Below are 17,824 nucleotides of genomic sequence, written 5' to 3'. Positions count from 1 at the left end.
ACTTTTCAGTCACAAGATGAATGAAAACGTTACTGGAGAGGTGATGTGATTTAAGGAAAAGCAAAGGCTTTCAAATGAGATAATAAGTATGAAAGCCCTTGAAAAAAAGATAGTATTATACAAACTTACTGTTAATTTTAAAAACCTAAAATGTTCATTTCTGGCAGGCCTCATGCAATCTGGGGCTATAGAATAACATTTAAAAACTGTTCAATACAAACAGTAATATGTGGTGCCATTGGAAACTCTAAGACCCATGTTTCAACTTCAAACTTAGAATTTATTGCTTTTGAGATTTTATAGGTTGACCCTTAACTTCCTTTCTGCACACAATCTTTTAACTTTGTTTTTATATAGTGGTATTCTGCTGATGTTCTTGTCTTTTTCCTTTAGGAAATGTTCCACAGCAATTGCATTATTAAAACTGGACATGTTCCAAAGGAGTTGTCAGAGACCATAGCAAACTTGGATTCAATCTCAGTGAAATAACTGCAAGGTAATTGTCCCAAAGTCATCCCCTTCTGGATGTCTCAATAAATCTGGCTTTGATAGCATGAGAATTTGCCTTAATGGAAGCCTGTGGAGGAAAGAACATGACTATATTTGCTGTAAAATGCCAGATTACACAGAAATTTCAGAAAGCTGGCAAAAATCTTAAGAATTTAAGAGGGCCTATTTCTTTTTTCTTTCTTTCTCTTATTTCCTCCTTTCCTTCCTTCCTTCCTTCCTTCCTTCCTTCCTTCCTTCCTTCCTTCCTTCCTTCCTTCCTTCACTTGAGCATGTTTCAAAGCTGACAATAATATTATTTGTTTGTACTAATTTTCTATTCTCTAAATAAAGTTCAAGAATCTCCATAAAAAAAAAATTGATCTCATTAATCCTTAGAATGTCACTTAGAATGGAAAAGTAGTGGTAAAATATTATTCAGCCTCTTAAAAAGTGAGAAAAATAAAGCATAAAGGCTTTGGTTGAGGTGCAATTAAATCTGTGGGAGATTCAGATGTACAACCAAGATTTCACACTTTTCCCCCTTTATTTCATTTTAATAATAGCATCTTAGTTCTCCTAACTTTCTTCATTGATTAAAAAGATCTTATCCCTCTCTCTCCAAGTAGAACATGAGCTATTTGAAGGCATGTGATTCAAAATACAACTTTTCATTATATTTCTAGGGCAGTGATTATGTAATAGGCTGAATTAAACTATCTTTGTTTTTCACTTAAAAAATGCATGGGTTCTTTTTTTTTTTTTTTTTTTTTTTTTTTTTTTTTTTTTTTTAAGTAAGCTCCATGCCCAACAGGGGGCTTGAACTCAGGACCCTGAGATCAAGAGTCACATGTTCTACCGACTGAACCAGCCAGGCACCCCATGCTCTTTTTTTTAATTCAAAAACTGCAAAAGGATTATACATTGAAAAGTAGGTCTCTCTCCCATCCAGATATATAGTTCCTGACCCAGAAGCAAATGTCAATAACATTGTCTTGTTGTATGTACCTTTCCAGTCACTTTCATGCATATTAATGAATGTATATCTTAGTGTTTATATTCATTTTTGAACAAGTGAGAGAGCAATATAAATACACTGTACTACATTTCTTTAAACTTAACAATATATACTGGATAATTCTTTCTGTAAACTTTTCATTTGAAAGTAACTTTAAATTTACATAAAAATTGCAAGAATAAAAATAGTATAAAGAACATTCATACATTCTTAACCCAGATTCAGCTTTTACTAATGTTACCCTATTTATCATTTGTTTAATTTCTCTCCCTTCTTCTTTCTGTCTCTCCCTTTCTCTATCATCATTTGAAGGAAGTTGCACACATCATGACCTTTTACTCCTAAATATTTTTATCTTGAATTTCTTTTTTTTTTTAAGATCTTATTTATTGATTTATTGAGAGGAGGGGGAAGGACCGGAGGGAGAAGGACAAAGAGACCCTGCGTGGAACCCGATGCAGGGCTCAATCCCATGACCCCAAGATCATGACCTGAGCTGAAATCAAGAGTTGGATGCTTAACTGACTGAACCCCTATTCTGAATTTCAAAGAATGATATTCTTTACTATAACCACAGCAACATTCTCAACTTCAGCAATTCTAATATTGATATAATACTTTAAAATAATACATGTTCACATTCCAACTTTGTCTATTGACCAAAAAATATTCTTTAGGGCATTTTTACCTCTCTGGTATAGGAACAAGTCTAGGATGAAGTAGTGCATTTAGTTATTATATCTCTTTAGCCTCTGTTAACCTAAATCATATCACAGCCTTTGTTTTTCTATGCCACTGACAATTCTGAAGAATACATAGAATATTCTTCATTTTGGATTTGTCTGATGTTTTCTGATTAGTTTTAGATTATGCATTCCAGCAGAAATAATACATAGGGGAGTCTGTTCTCTGAATCAAATCTGAGGGCACATAATATCCATCTGTCTCTCATTGGTAATGTTAATTTTAAAAATTAAAATAACAGTCAAGGTGTTGCTGATTTTCCACTGTAATAATTATTTTCGTTCCCCCTTGCAACTAAGGGGCAATCTCTGGGGAGTCACTTTACAACTATGCAAATATCCTGCTCCACATTTAAAATTTCCCCCTAGATTTAGCATCTATTAGTGATTCTTGTTTGATCTGATCTTCACTATTACGGAAGCAAAATGACTATTTACCAACTCCCAGTCTCTCTCTACACGTCCTAGTTGGTTCTCTGCATTCTCCTGTAAAAAGGGACTTAACTTCTCTCCCATTTATTTATCTATGTATCATTGATGTGGACTTGTGAATGGTTATTTTGTTCAATGGCTTATCATTCATTACTGTGCTTAATTATTTTGGTCATCCCATTTTCCCAGAGTGGGTCATGGGGAAAAGGCAGTTGAAGTCAGCAATGAGTGCTTCAGTGGCAGTTGATCCAGGGCTGCCCCCAGATCTTAGACCTGCTTGACTGCTATCCTTGGGAAGCACTGTACAAAGTGCCACCCAAACGCCCAGTGAGCCTCCTCCAGCCCTGACTTCAGCCTGGTCTGGCAGTGCTGATAGACTTTTGCCTCGGTCTGAGCAGTTATTTGGGTTGGTCCCACCAAAACCACTCTTCCTGAGCCTCACCTGAATCTGCTTGGCCCACCCTGCCCTCACATCATCTGAGATTAAGGGAGGGGAGGAAATGGGGAAGACATTATCCGTGTTCCCGACTGTAGCCTCTCAGTGTCTCAGAAGTCATCCCCACTCCACTCCCTACCCCTCTCAATCTTCTCCTCTTTATCCAGAAGGAGCTGAAAATAGGAGTCCCTAATCCAAGATGTCTAATGACAGTCAACCCTACGGCTCTTGCCTCCGCTCTCCTAAACTTTAGGAAGTTCGTGTGGCTACCGTTTTTCCATGTTGAGAAATTAGGAGGAGGCAAGTGGGCTCTTTCTGGCTCTAATTATCACTTTCTCTTGGTGACTGATCTACTTTCCTCTCTCAAAATTAGCTCTTCCCAGTGAACTCTGCCACTTGCAAGTTTAGAGAGCTTTGTAGAAAGTCTTTACAAATGGTTAGGCAGTGGCAGCTAACAGTCACTTAGAGGTCTCAGAATATTTTGTGATTGCTCCCCGTAGTACGCACAACCTAAGGTGACCCTTAATGAGTCACATCCTTTCATAATTCCTTCCCCTCGAGTATGGGTAGAACCTGTGATGTATTTATAGCCAGTAGAATATGGCAAAAGTGATGGGGTGTTACTCCCATGAGTATACTGTTATGTAAGACTCGGCCTTAGCACACTCAAGAGACTCCCCTGCTGGTTTTGAAGAAGCGAGCAGCTGTGTTGAGAGAGGGTCTGGGGAGAGCCTCCTGGCAAGGAACTGAGACAACCTGTAGGGACTAAGAGCAGCCCCCAGCTGACAGCCAGCAAGAAAATAGGGACTCAGTTTCACAGCCAGAAGGAACAAAATTCTGCCAACCACCACCTGGGCCTCACGAAGAACTCCAGAAAGGAACACAGCTTGATAAACATCTTTATTGCAGCCTCTTGAAACTCTGAGCAAAAATCTCTTTAAGCTGTGTCTATATCACTGACCTGTTGAAACTGTGAGATCGTGTCTGTTGTTGTAGGCATTTACATTTGTGGTAATTCACCACACAGCGACAGAAAGCTCCTACATCCCCCATGCAGTGGGAGGAGAAAAGAGGGGCCATAGTCTAGCATACCCCTGTGACTTCTAAGTAGAGATTTCAGGCTCGTACAGTATTTAAGCCCCCAACATGGTTCCAGCAGGTAGCACTGCTGGTGGAGTTTATTTATCATTCTTATTCCAAAGACAAATAAGTCCATTAAAGTAAAAGAAATGCAAGGGAAGAGTTTCTGAATATTCAAAAGGGCAATGTTTTGCACTGCCCACAGGCAAAAGCACACATACCATACGTCCTTTTAGATGGTCCTGGGCTGTCATTCAACGGACCTGTCTCCAGGCCAGCTTACACCAGCTACATTGGGAAACTCGGTGACAGCTACAGCAGCTCAGTGCTGCAAAGATACCCTCCAGATAAAAGCTGTTCCTACCAACACCATCGTGGCAGGAGGCAGACAAGCATTAACAGAGGAGTGACTTTCATTGCCATTTTCTGAAAGGGACCTCAGATCCTCTAGTTCTGGCTCTCCAATTACCAGTTCTCAAATGAAGCTGTAACAGAGAAATCCTTTCAGAGGATGGCTCTCCAAAAGGATCTAAGCCTGGGGCCTCTCACCATATATTCATTTAATCAATATTTAATGAGTTTCTCCTTTATGCCAGCACTGCTGATATAGCAGTGGATAAAATACATGAAATCCCCAAACATATGGAGCTTCTAGTCTAATGGGACACTGAGAAGGAAATTAAAATACATGATCAAGAAAGTGCAGGTGCTATCTGGGCACAAAAGAGGGATACCTCGCCCATTCTGGGATGGTCTAGGAAGGAGTCCCCTTGCCCCGCCAGTCATGACATCTGACCTGAGATGTGAAGAATGAGAGGAATCGACACTGCAGATGCTCCAAGCAGAGGGAGCATGGACTAACTCTCAGAGATGTGTCTGAGGAGCAGCGGGACTGAAGTGTGGAGTTTGCAGGTTAGTCACAGTCAGAAGGTACAGCGGGTGCCCAGCACGTCCTGGGTGTCGGCGCTGTGCTAAATGGATGGCATATATCAACCTGTCTGATCCTCACGGCATCCCTCAGGTGAGGCCACTGACGCATGGACAGGTTAAGGGCTTCGCCCATGGTCATACCACTGGTTGGTGGGGAAACCAGAAACTCTCATGCCACTGACTGGCTTCAGAGCCCACACTCGTCACCCACACTCTTATACCCTGGAATATAACTCACATGAATAAACCAGATAGTGAGCTTCAGGACAAGCCTCTATTCTTCATCAAAAGAGCTATGAACCCAACCTGTAAGTCCAAATCCACCCCAGATTTTGCAACTTCTCTGACCTCAGAATCTCTGTCCAGTGCTTGAGTTCTTGCTGGTAAGTGGAGCCCAGTTGCCTGGTCCCCTGTTAGCAAGCCAGGTTTCCACACTGAGGCTCTGCCTGCCCGAACTTTCTGAAAACTAGAATCTTGTCTCTGAAGCCAGTCCCCTTGTCTAGATCGGTCTTCTCAGACCTCAGACACCATGCTTTGCTGTCTTTTTGGGACTTCTTCATGTTTTGGTTTCATGAGCACCCTGGGATTGCTTTTGGGTCCCTGTGCCTGTGCTTGTCCTGAGGATCCAGCCCTCATCAGTAGAGCCTGACTGCAACACCTTGCTGCATGAACATCTCTGTCACATGGAGGTTGCCATGGTTTTCCCCAGGCATAGTGCCATGGGCAGCTTTTCCAATTTCAAACCCCCTTTGACCTCACTTTTCTCTGAATCCATGGTGCATCACATGCCTCCCTCCAAATCAGCTGCTAGAGTTAGCAGGCAAATTCTGTTGCCTTTTTTTTTTTTTTCTTCTCAGACTATTTTGGAAACAGGAATATCATTTCTCTCCTGACTGGGATATTTAAAGATGTCTTGCCCTTCCCAACAACAAGAACAAATAAATTAATCAAAGTTGCTTTTTTTTCTAGGCAAATCAGAAATGTCTTCTAAAGAAGAATTCTATAGTAATCGTAGAGCTACCAGAATATATAGTTGGATGTGTACCCAACTTTGAAAACAAATGATTCTATTGCTACATGTATATTTTTACATATGTAAAGATATATGTTTATACACATATTTTGAATCCATAATTGTATATTATAGTGTAGTATTCTCTTTAATCATGCAGATTTTTTAAACCATATCTTTCTCTTTTTGGGTTTCAGTTCATTTCTCCAACATTTTAAGAAATGGGAGCTCTTCTATTTAGCAGGCCATGAATATTTTCTGGCACAGCATTGCTATTTTAGATTATTTTGTGGCCTTCTGGAGGGTCCAAGTCTTAATGTTAGGAGGCTCATTATGTTTATTTGCTTACATAGCAAGAGCTGCTTATTATCTCTAAGATGCTTATAAATGGCTTCAATGGAAACAGAATCTCTTTTATGAGAATAAATTAACTGTTGAGTAAATAACACCACAATTTTCTACATTTTTGGCTATATTGCTCTCCTTTTTTAAAAATCATGATGCTATCTTAAATGTAATGACTAGATACCTAGCATCTAGTTATTAATGATAAATATGTTTGCTACTTATGAAGATCAATTTAAAGGGGTAAATGTTACTTAATATTTCATCCATCCACCCAGCAAGTAGAGTTTTTCCATTTATGAAGGAGCCATTGCCTGACAGTTCCGTCCAACAGGTCTTTATTCCTTTTCGGTTCTAAATTGTTTGAACATGGTTTCAATTCCTAAAAATCAATTTCCTGCTGGATTCCTCACTGTCTAGCATCTCAGACTACTTTCTTTAAGGCCACCAGTGACCTTCCCTTCAATTTAAAGTTCAGTTTTCTTTCTTCCTATATTTTGAGCCTTTCTGCTGCCTTTCATATGGTTGACCACCACGTTCTCAATTACAGTCTGTATGTTCATAGGACCCTTGCTATATTTATATCAAAATTTACAAGTAGACATTGATAGTATTTTTGTTGTTTGGCACATAATTCAAAAGTGCACAACCTATAATCTTATGCGATATACTTAAAATATTATAATTAGCTATGGAGTCATCCACATATTACTGGTAAGGAAGCTACAGCAATGGGCAAGTATTTTAATACTCTAGGAAAGCCCATTCAATTTTTCTTTCTATAATTAAGATTCACTAGCATCTCAGTGCTTTTGATTTTCCCTGGTACTAATATATTTTTTGCCAGCTTCTCTTTGCCTACACCATTATTTAGCTGCTATCCATACTTTATTTATTTATTTATTTATTTATTTATTTATTTATTTATTTATTCATGAGAGACAGAGAGAGAGAGAAGCAGAGGGAGAAGCAGGCTCCCAAGGAGCAGGGAGCCCGATGCGGGACTCGATCCCAGGACCCTGAGATCATGACCTGAGCCGAAGGCAGACGCTTAACCATCTGAGCCACCCAGGCACCCTGCTATCCATACTTTAGACATTATTCTTTTTTTATAAGTATTTTTTCTTTTTTTATGATTTTATTTATTTATTTGACACAGAGAGAGCACAAGCAAGGGGAGCAGCAGAGGCAGAGGGAGAAGCAGGCTCCCTGCTGAGCAAGGAGCCTGATGCGGGGCTCCATACCAGGACCCTGGGATCATGACCTGAGCTGAAGGCAGACAGTTAACTGACTGAGCCACCCAGGTGCCCCGAGACATTATTCTTGATGCTGGAGATTCACTGGTGACTCAGGACAGACTCTGCAACTAGTTTCATGAAGATTAAAGTCTAGTGAGGAAGATTGGAATTAACAATTTAATCAACCAAGGAGTCCTCCAATTGTAACTTTTGCAAGTGTTAATATTGTTTTAAGAGCCTGTCATAGGAAGATTTGAACTGGTCGAGGAGGTCAAGGAGGACTTCTGCAAGGATGCACTTCTTTAAATGAGATTTACATGATGAATAGGAACTAAATATGTGAAGGAGGTTCAGAAGAACCTACCAACCAGAAGGAATGGGATGATTTAAGTCTTAGGAGTGGGACAGAGAAAAGATTGTAAGAGAGTGAAAAGAAGTCAAATGATGCAGGAATGTACAGACCAACCATGCTGGCTCTTGTAAACTGTATTGATATTAATTTTGTCATTATCTTACAAGTAATAGAAAGCTACTAAAGAGTTTTAGGTGAAAAGGGAATGGAGAGAAGCTATGCGGAAAGCGAAAAAAGGAATGTATTCTTCCAACATACCGGTTTATGTGGATTTCCCACCCTTAGCACCATCTTTTCCTTCCTGATCTAAAGCTAAGAGGCAAGTCTAAGAGTTTCAATTTAGTTCTCTGAATCAAAGGCTCTCATTCTCAATGTCCTTTGTTTAGTTCAGCTTCCTCTTTACAACCTCTAAATAACAGAATTCCTTAACGCTTCTTCTTTGATGTCCTTCAATCACATTGCTTTTGAATGGCAACAATTTGAAGATGGTTACTAAATATCTCAACTCTAGTCTTATATATCCAATAGCTACAAAGGCTATCTTTTTTGTTCTTTAATGGGGATTTCAAACATAGCATATCCAAAGTATACATAAAGAGAAAGAAAACCAGTTTCTTTGCTTCCTTCCTTTCCTCATGCATTCATTTTACAAGCATTTGCCGAATGCTTTTCTTTGAATGGGTATTCAAAGAATTAGGCAGAATCCTTGACTTCAAGGGAATAAAATCTTCTCTATAATTAGTTTTCATACTCTCCATGATTACCTATCACAATCCTGTATGCTAGTGGATTTTTTTTTTATACCCCCCCCCCACTTTCCCTAAAATGTTTACTTCCCTGGATCTCCACCTTTCTAATGCCTCATAGTTCCTGTCTATTTCCCACCTTCAAGACCATTCCTCTTTCTTAATCTAAAGTTGTCATTTGCATCCCATTATGTGATATTGCTCTGAGAGTTAACATTAAATATCCAGCCAAGCTGAAGGGAGTTCTCCTAGAAGCAGGCAGACACAACTGTCTTGCCTTTCCTAGGGTAACTTATCCTATTATCTGTGGTGTCCCACCATGGCACCCATATTCCAGATTGAACATCAACACCACACTTATCTCTGTATCTCCATCACCTACCAGAGTTCCTATAGTATTGTTAAGTGTGGGAGGCTGTAGAGAAAGCCTAATTGATTACGCTCCCATTGGATGCCATCTCTTTTTCCATATTGGAGACTCCCCATTATTGTATAAGTGAATAAACTTAGAATAACAGGTTTTGGGGCAGTTCATGGGACAACTGTGAAACTAATTAGTGTATCGTCTTTTCTAATGCTCAGTACTTTTTTCTCTCCCTCTTCTCCCCATTACTAATTTGTGTTTTCCATAAATCACATTCCACCTAAATCAGCAAGAAGGGACTGGAATGATGCTTCATTTTTCTTTTGAAATAGTTTTTAAATAAATAGCTTCCATATAATGTTCAAACAATTTAAAAAATAACTACAATGAATTGAATCATCTTCTAAGGAAGGAGTTCAATCCCCCGGATCTTCCAGCAGACCCTAGCCCAACACTGAAACATTAGGTCACTCAGGAATAGATATTTCCTATTCCTTAGCTAAGATCTGGTCAGGATCATCAAAAGTGAATCATTGCTGACTCAAGGACTTTTTCCCAAACTCTGATATTCTGCTCAATTCTGTCATGTGTGATTCTCTTCTGTATTCTTGAGTAATTAGTCACTTCATTGAATATTATCCATCATCATTTAAAATAAATGAATAGAATGGGGAATTTAACACTATTTGAAATTTAATGAAGTGAATTTTCTTGGCCTTCTTGCTCCTTTGGTGGGTCAAACTGCTTTAAATAGGCTTAAGTAATCTTGTTTCCTGTTTCTTTTAAAAAAGCATTTCACATTTACTCAAAATCACAGTAATGTATCTAATCACACATCTCCCACAGTATTTAAATAAAAACAAACAAACAAACAAACTCAATTTAACCTTCCAACCAAGGCTCGTAGTTACACAGTTAGGACCAGTTGTCCCTACTGGTTTTTTACACCTAGCATCTGTTCTGATACTTTAGTGCTCATTCTTAGTTCCCTCTTGTCCCAGCCTCCAGTCATACTAAACACTAGGCCTTATCTGAACACACTGTGCTTTCTCCTCCCATTTTGACTTTATACTTACTGTAGGCACCTGTGCCTAAAATATATCTTTTACTGTTCTACACCTGGGAAATTCCTTACCCATTTTTAAAAACTCAGCTAAAGGACAGCTTCCTTTGGATAACTTTCTCATTTTTACAGGTAGCCTAAGTCAATCCTTGTCTATGTTCCCTCTGCACTCTGTGCATACCTCTAATATAACACTTACCACAATGTATTTTAATTATTTATGTTCAAGTTTGTGTTGGCCTCTAGACCATGAACCTTTCAGACCAGCACTGGTGTTTATTCATTGTTGGTATGTCCTAAGTACTTATAACTATGTGCCTATGTTTTAAATAATTTGTGGAGTTTAGAAGTGAAGAAAAAAAATACTTTAGTAAAATGATTGGGTTGTTCTTTTATGTTTTACACATATGTTAACACCTTGATTCTACAAGACTGTAAACTGTGGAGAAGAGAATAATTTATCCTTTTCTATTTGTAGCTCTCTTGATGTAAGGTTGGGCATGTGGTAGATGCTCCATTAAAACAAACCAAACCAAACCAAACCAAACTCACACACACACACACCATCTTTTCCTTTTTGTTTTCCTTTTTAATTTTATTCCTTTTTTATTTTGCCTTTCAGTTATGTTAGGGACACAGAATAGCATGAGCTAGAGAAGGACGTTAGCCCAATTCTATTATCACTTCCTCACCCATGTGAGACAATGAGCTAGCTGTTGGAAAGCCTGAGAGTGTTGATCTCTACATGCATGAGAACAAATAAAACCTTTTATAACTACAAGTTTCAAATTCTCATCAACTCATACAAAATAATGGAATAAAAAGTAACGACAGTAAAATAGAATACAATGTAAAAATAAAGCTATTGGACTTTTCATTTGAATTATACACATATTTGTGTATATACATGTATTATAAATAAATGTGTATATTTTTATACAAAGATATCCCATGCCATATAATTTTAAAGTTGGAAAAAGCTCCTAAAAGTGGTTTAATCCATTTTTAATTTAATTCATTTTTCACATCAAAAAATGTGAAGTCTATGACATATCAGACTTCTTATAAATGCAGTAAGTGATAAGGCTGTATCTAGTACTAAAATCTCCTAAAGTCAGTGTCAAGTTTTAAAGAGTAATTAATATGATTAGTTCACAAAGATTTTGTGTTTGTGGCATACCAAAGTCTGTTTGTAAATGTTGGTTTTCAGTAAAATTCCTGAGCCAATTAAAACACACACACACACACACACATGCGCACATACACAACACTGAGCCAATATCAGTGAAAATACTAAAAGGAGGCACACTGATTGAAAACATACTATATGCCAGACACTGTTCTCAGTACTTCCAAGATTAGCTCAAGAAATTTTCACAAAAACCCTGTGAGGGAGCTGCTTTTCTTTCTCCCAGTTTTTAAATGAAAAAATTAAGGCGTGAAACGGGTGGGGCAAGAAACTGCACTCAGGTCATCTGGTTCCGGAAACCACATTCTTACCACAGTGAAGGTAAACAAACAATCAAATGAAAGAGTGTGTTTGAAAGCAGCTGCTGTTCATTGCTCAACAGAGTAGAAGTATTTGCTCATCTGATCATAGTGTTAGATCAAATTGGGAAAAGTTGTTAGAACTTAACTTTACAGCAGGCCTACCAATCCCAGCAGATGTTATCATGCTCTACCCCACGTTATAAATTTCATCCAGCTCAGTATTTCATCCGACTTGGCAGTACCAATACACACGCTCTGTTTTAGCAAAAATGCATTTTTTCACATTGATTCACATGCTATGGTACACCGCTGAGTGTATTACAGTTTGTCATGGCATATAGGTTGAGAGTCACTTCTGAATGAAGACTGTGACCAAGCTGTCTTTAAACGATGCTCTGTTCCTTGCCATGAAATCAGTATTGCAGAACAACCAATCTGGTTTTGGTAGAATTGTGCATTTAAAAAATGCAGTTTGATGTCAGTTCATACTTTAGCACAAACTTTATCAAAATTAATTCTGGAATATTATAAGGTAGAACTAGTTAAATTCAAGGCCTAGTATCTTGTAAAACTTTTTGGCAAAATGTCCACACCTTAATATCCTTGAATGTAGGTAATTCATATGCTTAATTATCGCGTTCTAACTTTACACCCTTATTCTGCACATTTCAAATGCACATTAGTAAAGGGACTAAGTCCAGGGATATAATGTGATTATTTTGCAGTATTACAAAAGTAAAATATTTTGTGCCAAATCAAGTGTGTGCAAGCAACTTTGAATTGTTTCACAATTTATATGTATGTCACTAGATAGATTCCTCAGTGGCTAATTAAATGATACCATCTAAAATGGTTTATCTTCAACTGATAGGTTCTATGTACAGATTGATTTTCCCTGAGGAGGTTAGATTTCAGGCTGCTTCTTCTTCTTTTTTATTTTTTCCTTTTAAGTCATTGGGCATCTGTAAATAAATTCAGTGGGTAGTAAATATCACTTTTAGTTCAACTATCCTAGGAACCACTCTTAATATATGCCAAACTACTGAAAAAAAATGGCGTTAAATGCCAGATTATCTCATTTGCTTTATTCAAACACAAACTGTTGTCATTCAGAAAATATTGTTAAGTTTTTTAATTAAAAGAAAATAAAATTCAACTGTTTCTCACTCTCCTATTTATATCCTACCAAGACCCTCCCTAAAACCAAGCAACTGTAAACTCAATGCATTATGACTATTGAGAACTTTATTACAAGATAGAGGATAAATATAAAGCGAGATTCCTTGAATGTACACTACAGATACAAGGTAAACTTTGTCCCAAAATGATTTTTTTGCAATCCATTTCAAGGTAAGCATTTTATTTTTGTGAAGTTGCAGGGATCACATTCAAAATCAAGTAAGAGTTATAAAATAATTGATAGAAATTCATAATACCCAAATGTAAAGTATTTATAAATTTGTTTTAGGTTAGAATATACCTGAGAAGTTAAAGATACGTGGAAACACAAGAAATGCAAATAAATCCACCCCTTAACTCATGTTTCTTATTTATTAGTAAGTTCTCTGTTTTATTTGCCACACCTTGAAATACATTCTATATTTTTAGTAATTTAAAGATGAGAGTCTGCCAGATAAAGAAAATAATGTAACATGCACAAAACAAGGATCTTTTATATTGTTCGGTTATAAATAAATCCCAAGAACCTAGATGAGTGCTTGGCAAAGAGTAGGCAAAAAACAAAAAAAAACATAAGTAGTCAGATATTTGGAGGGAGGGAGGAAGGTTGATTGATTGATTAATTGACTGATTTGGGGTATTAAAATTTGAAGAACATTTTCTGAATCCTGACTTTTCCATTTACTGATTTACTGGCTAGGTGATCTTTGGCAGCAAGTTAAAAACTATTAGTCTCTATTTTCTTTGCAACATAATATGAATTACTTTATCACAGACTAATTGTTGAGAATGAATGATTTTACCTCCATGAAAACACTTTTTAAATTTTAAAGTATATATGAACCTATTTATGTACATAAAATATACACCTAAATATCCAAGCATTTTCATATTAATATAAACCCAAGCTAAGATGACACACTGTTACAATATTTTTGTCTTAACTAAAAAGTTGGCCATGAAAGTCCAAAATTTCTAAGACAGGCAAAGAATTCAGGACATATCCAAGTACTTCAGGCAAGAAAGTAGAAACCTAAGTGGTATCCATGTATTCCATAATTAAAAGAAGCTAATGAAGGTGCTTAATAAACTAATTTCTAGGAGAGCATTAAGGCATACAAGAGGGGGAAAAAAAAGAGTGTTATTTTGGAATAGGTAATAATAGGATTTGAAGAACTATTTTCAAAAGGAAACCTTATTTATAACAGCTTCAGCCTCTGGGAAATGCAGAGAACTTCAGAAGAGGTAATAGAAATCTTTCTATCACTGGGCACTGTTTCCATCTCCAGACCTATAAAACCTGTCACTTAGTAACATTTAACTTGGTCCACTACACACAAAGAACTGGATAAGATAATATAAAGAAGAAAAATGCAAAAGGAAAAAAAAAAGATTACTTAACTAAGACAAAGGCAATATATGTTAAAAAGGATGCAAGGAACACAGCAGTATTTGCACCTTCATGCATTTTTCACCTATGCTCCCTATATTAAACATTCTTCCCAGGGAGTTTGTGGCATGGGGAATGGCTATGATCCCACTGATGTCCTCCCTTTACAAAAATAAAATAAAAAACAAACCTTTCTGTCAATAAAGTGAACCAGCCAGGTAGATCATATCATGTATATCCATGTCGTACAAAGTCACTCAGAGGAACACAAGGAAATGAGCAATTCTAACTACCAAAGCAGGGCATTTGTCGTCAGAGACACTAACACTGAGAGAAGCATTCAACAGAAAATACAATTTTAAATGTCTAGACCATTCATTGGCTGAGTAAGATTTTCTTCATTGTTTTTGTTTTTTTCTTCATTGTTGACAGAATAATATAAATAGATTTTTAGAGAATTAATTGTTGGGAAACAAATGTTTTCCCTTAGTCAAGATTGATCACCTGTGAAAATGTCGGTCAATACCTCTGGGTTATCCAACTCCACTCTAAAGTATTCAAGGGGAAAAAAATTCATTTCAAAGTGGTGAATCATTATGCTTTCACATTCACATTATCAAAACTTTGGGATTCCCACTTTTAGATTTTGAAATTCACAGAATAACCAAACTAAGTCTCCCTGTGAAAAATTAACTCCAGGTGCATATTTGTCAGCTTTTGAGGTTTGGTGGATAATGTTCTGTTTTGTCTGAGACAATGAGCTCAATTCTTTAGATTCCATTAATACACACATCTGACACTTTCTATCAACTCAGTTTTGTTCAGACCTGAATTGACTAAAAGAGACAAGTCGAATGACAGTTATGTCAAGCCCTGCCAAACAGGACTGGGCTAGCCGAAGATGCAGAAGTGTGACATAGCTGAGAAATCCCTGCTGTCTGTAAGTACAACTTGAGCTCCTCCAAACCCTGATTTCTAATTATCCAAATTACTGGATCGCACAGGCAGAAATATTCTGTTAGAGTAGAGTAAAAGTCAATCTGAACAGCATGAACATATTGAAGCCTGATGGATAAGTCATTAGTCAAAAGTTTTATTATCCTAGAAGAGATGGTGATGCTATTACAATAAAAGAAGAGGTTAAATTAAATACCAGCTATTTACACTTTCCTGGGTCTCTGTTTCACAAATAACTGCCTTCAACTTTAAAATAACAACAGTCTGCTACTTTATACTGTGATAATAAACAGTTGAGGAGTTAAAAGTGTTTTTGAATTCTTCATTTGGTAGCATGTGAACATCTTCAGTCAATTAAAGGCTTTTATTGTATCTGATTTTTCAGGATCCCCATCAGAGTCAATCTCCTAGATCCACAACAGTCCAACAGCTATAAATATATTTGTTTTGCTGTAATACTGTAAGGATCCTCAGGTGTAAATGTCACTACTAATAAATTATTAATTAATTGAAAGCTTTATTTTTAGAGTTTAAATAGTCTACAAATGCATGAAACAATATTTTGCTATGCATTCAAAGGCACTTAGTCAATAAATGATTTTAACATCTCTTAACTCCAGGAAAAAGAATTCCCACACCGTTCCTTAAAACAATTTGCTATTATCACTTCCTTAGATTAAAAATGGTAAATGTCAATACAAAGTACTACAACTTCATTTCAGAAGCTAAAGCCTTTGCTCACTTGGTGAATTTTATTTTTTCTCTATAGATACAACCTTGGAAAACTGTCCCAAAGAACTATCATTTAACAATTAGAAACTTTGACTCATTTTAAATTTATAGCAACATTACTTGCGGTTGATCATTTCTACTCTTTGCTACTAATAGCAAAATATAAAGAAATGGAGCAGAGTGGTATACATATCCACATGTATTTAAACACACACACACACACACACACACCCCCATTCAAAATAATGATCCTATAAAAGCAGTTACTTTCCTTTTCTAGAGAAAAGCTAAATTTACCTGCCATTCATTTTCTACTGCAAATTAGTTTGCCAGGTAAACGTTAGCATGCTCTTTTTCAATTCATTTTGCTAAACCCACATTTCCTCCTAATAATGCTAAACATTGCTCTAATTAAAAGCTTACCGGCTAGTAATCCTGTTCGACCCTGACACCAGTTTCTCACACTGTTTCCTCTGTTAGACACATCTACCTTTATTTTGAAAGAGAAGGTAAAACAGAAGAGGCTCTTACCAGAGACAGGGAAAACAATTCGTTCAGCTACATCCAACAGGGCTCTGTGCAGCCTGGCAGCATGAGTGATCCTTGGGCCTCACACAAAGGCGAGATAATTAGCTCTCAATGAAGAGATGTCAACATCCATCATAATGGCACTGGGGCTGAAACTGAACGCCACCTCAGCTGCTCTATGTACTCCGGCTGGAAGATGATGTCACAAACATCAACTGGGTGTACTCTCATTGGCTTCCCTTACCTGGAATCATATCTTAACCCTAAACTGTCAGCTGCAAATTGAAATGCTCATCTCTGACTATAATTTTGGCTGAAAGGGGAATGAGAGTGATGCTGAGCTCCTGGAGGATAGCAAACTGAAAATACTACCCCTCAAATATGCTAGGACCGATGTACATAATTAATTAGTTAGGGTCGGGGGGAATTGTATTTTTTAAATATGTTTATTACATAGCAGTTATTTATAAAAAGGTATTCCCCAGAAGAGACATTAAAGGAAAAGATTCATGTAATCATAACATCTGGAATTTTAAATTTTGTAATTACTTCGCATTGATTTTTCAGAACTACCCTGTGAGATTAAGAAAGTCAAGTTGAGAAAAATTACAGTGTAGACAACTGTACAGTGGAGCTTTCAATCAATTTGGGCAGAGCGGCCATCTATATTTTTAAGTGTTCTAATAAAAAATAAATAAAAAAAGATAGAGATGCATTTTACCCTCTGAATGTTAAATAGTATCTCCAAAGTTTTGTGTAATAAAGCTTAAACTATGAGACATTAGAAGTGTAACATCATTAAAGTAATAATAGTAAATATTGTTTTTTTACGAAGAGTAATTTATAAGTCACTAGAATTATAGACAAGCCCATTTCAGTAACTGAAGCCTACTTTATAATATAGTGCTGTTCTCTTTGAGCACAAACACGGAATAATTATCCATCCCTTCCTCTCTATCCTGACAAAAGCCCCAGACTTCTCCCCAGGCTTAAATCCGGTGGGAGAGGAAGATAATGGGCTAAGCTGGTTGCAGCAGCTTGCTGCCAGAGGGACAAAACTACCATCACCTTGAAATATATCCACGCTTTCTCCACCAAAGGAGCTGTCAGCCACATAACTGTGAGATGCAAGAATTACCAGAGCTATTCAATGACTGGCTCCTTCTAAATCCAGCCCAGTCATATCCCAGGGCAAGCCCTTTGAAAGCTGTGCAGCTCAGCATGCAAACAGTACAACCACCTGGAGAGACAGTGAGAGAAATTCGTTTCATCCATTCCCACCTTTAGGGAAAGGAAGGTCAC

The 17,824-nt window shown here is 37.2% G+C and overlaps 1 long non-coding RNA gene across 1 annotated transcript in view; it reads left to right on the top strand.

Moving 5' to 3' along the window:
- LOC123838110 (uncharacterized) overlaps nucleotides 1-537 on the top strand; it is a 270,249-nt gene extending 269,712 nt beyond the window's left edge. The window contains exon 4 of the long non-coding RNA XR_006789434.2: nucleotides 394-537. This is a non-coding gene — a long non-coding RNA (uncharacterized LOC123838110). The remainder of the gene's footprint in view (nucleotides 1-393) is intronic.
- The last annotated feature ends 17,287 nt before the right edge of the window (nucleotides 538-17,824 follow it).

The sequence above is a fragment of the Mirounga angustirostris genome, unplaced genomic scaffold, assembly GCF_029215605.1.
Source record: "Mirounga angustirostris isolate CCGP_5_RB_7025 unplaced genomic scaffold, mMirAng1.0.hap1 SCAF_5, whole genome shotgun sequence".
NCBI lineage: Eukaryota > Metazoa > Chordata > Mammalia > Carnivora > Phocidae > Mirounga > Mirounga angustirostris.
The sequence above is the reverse complement of the archived record's forward strand: the minus strand, read 5'-3'. Positions and strand labels throughout refer to the sequence as shown.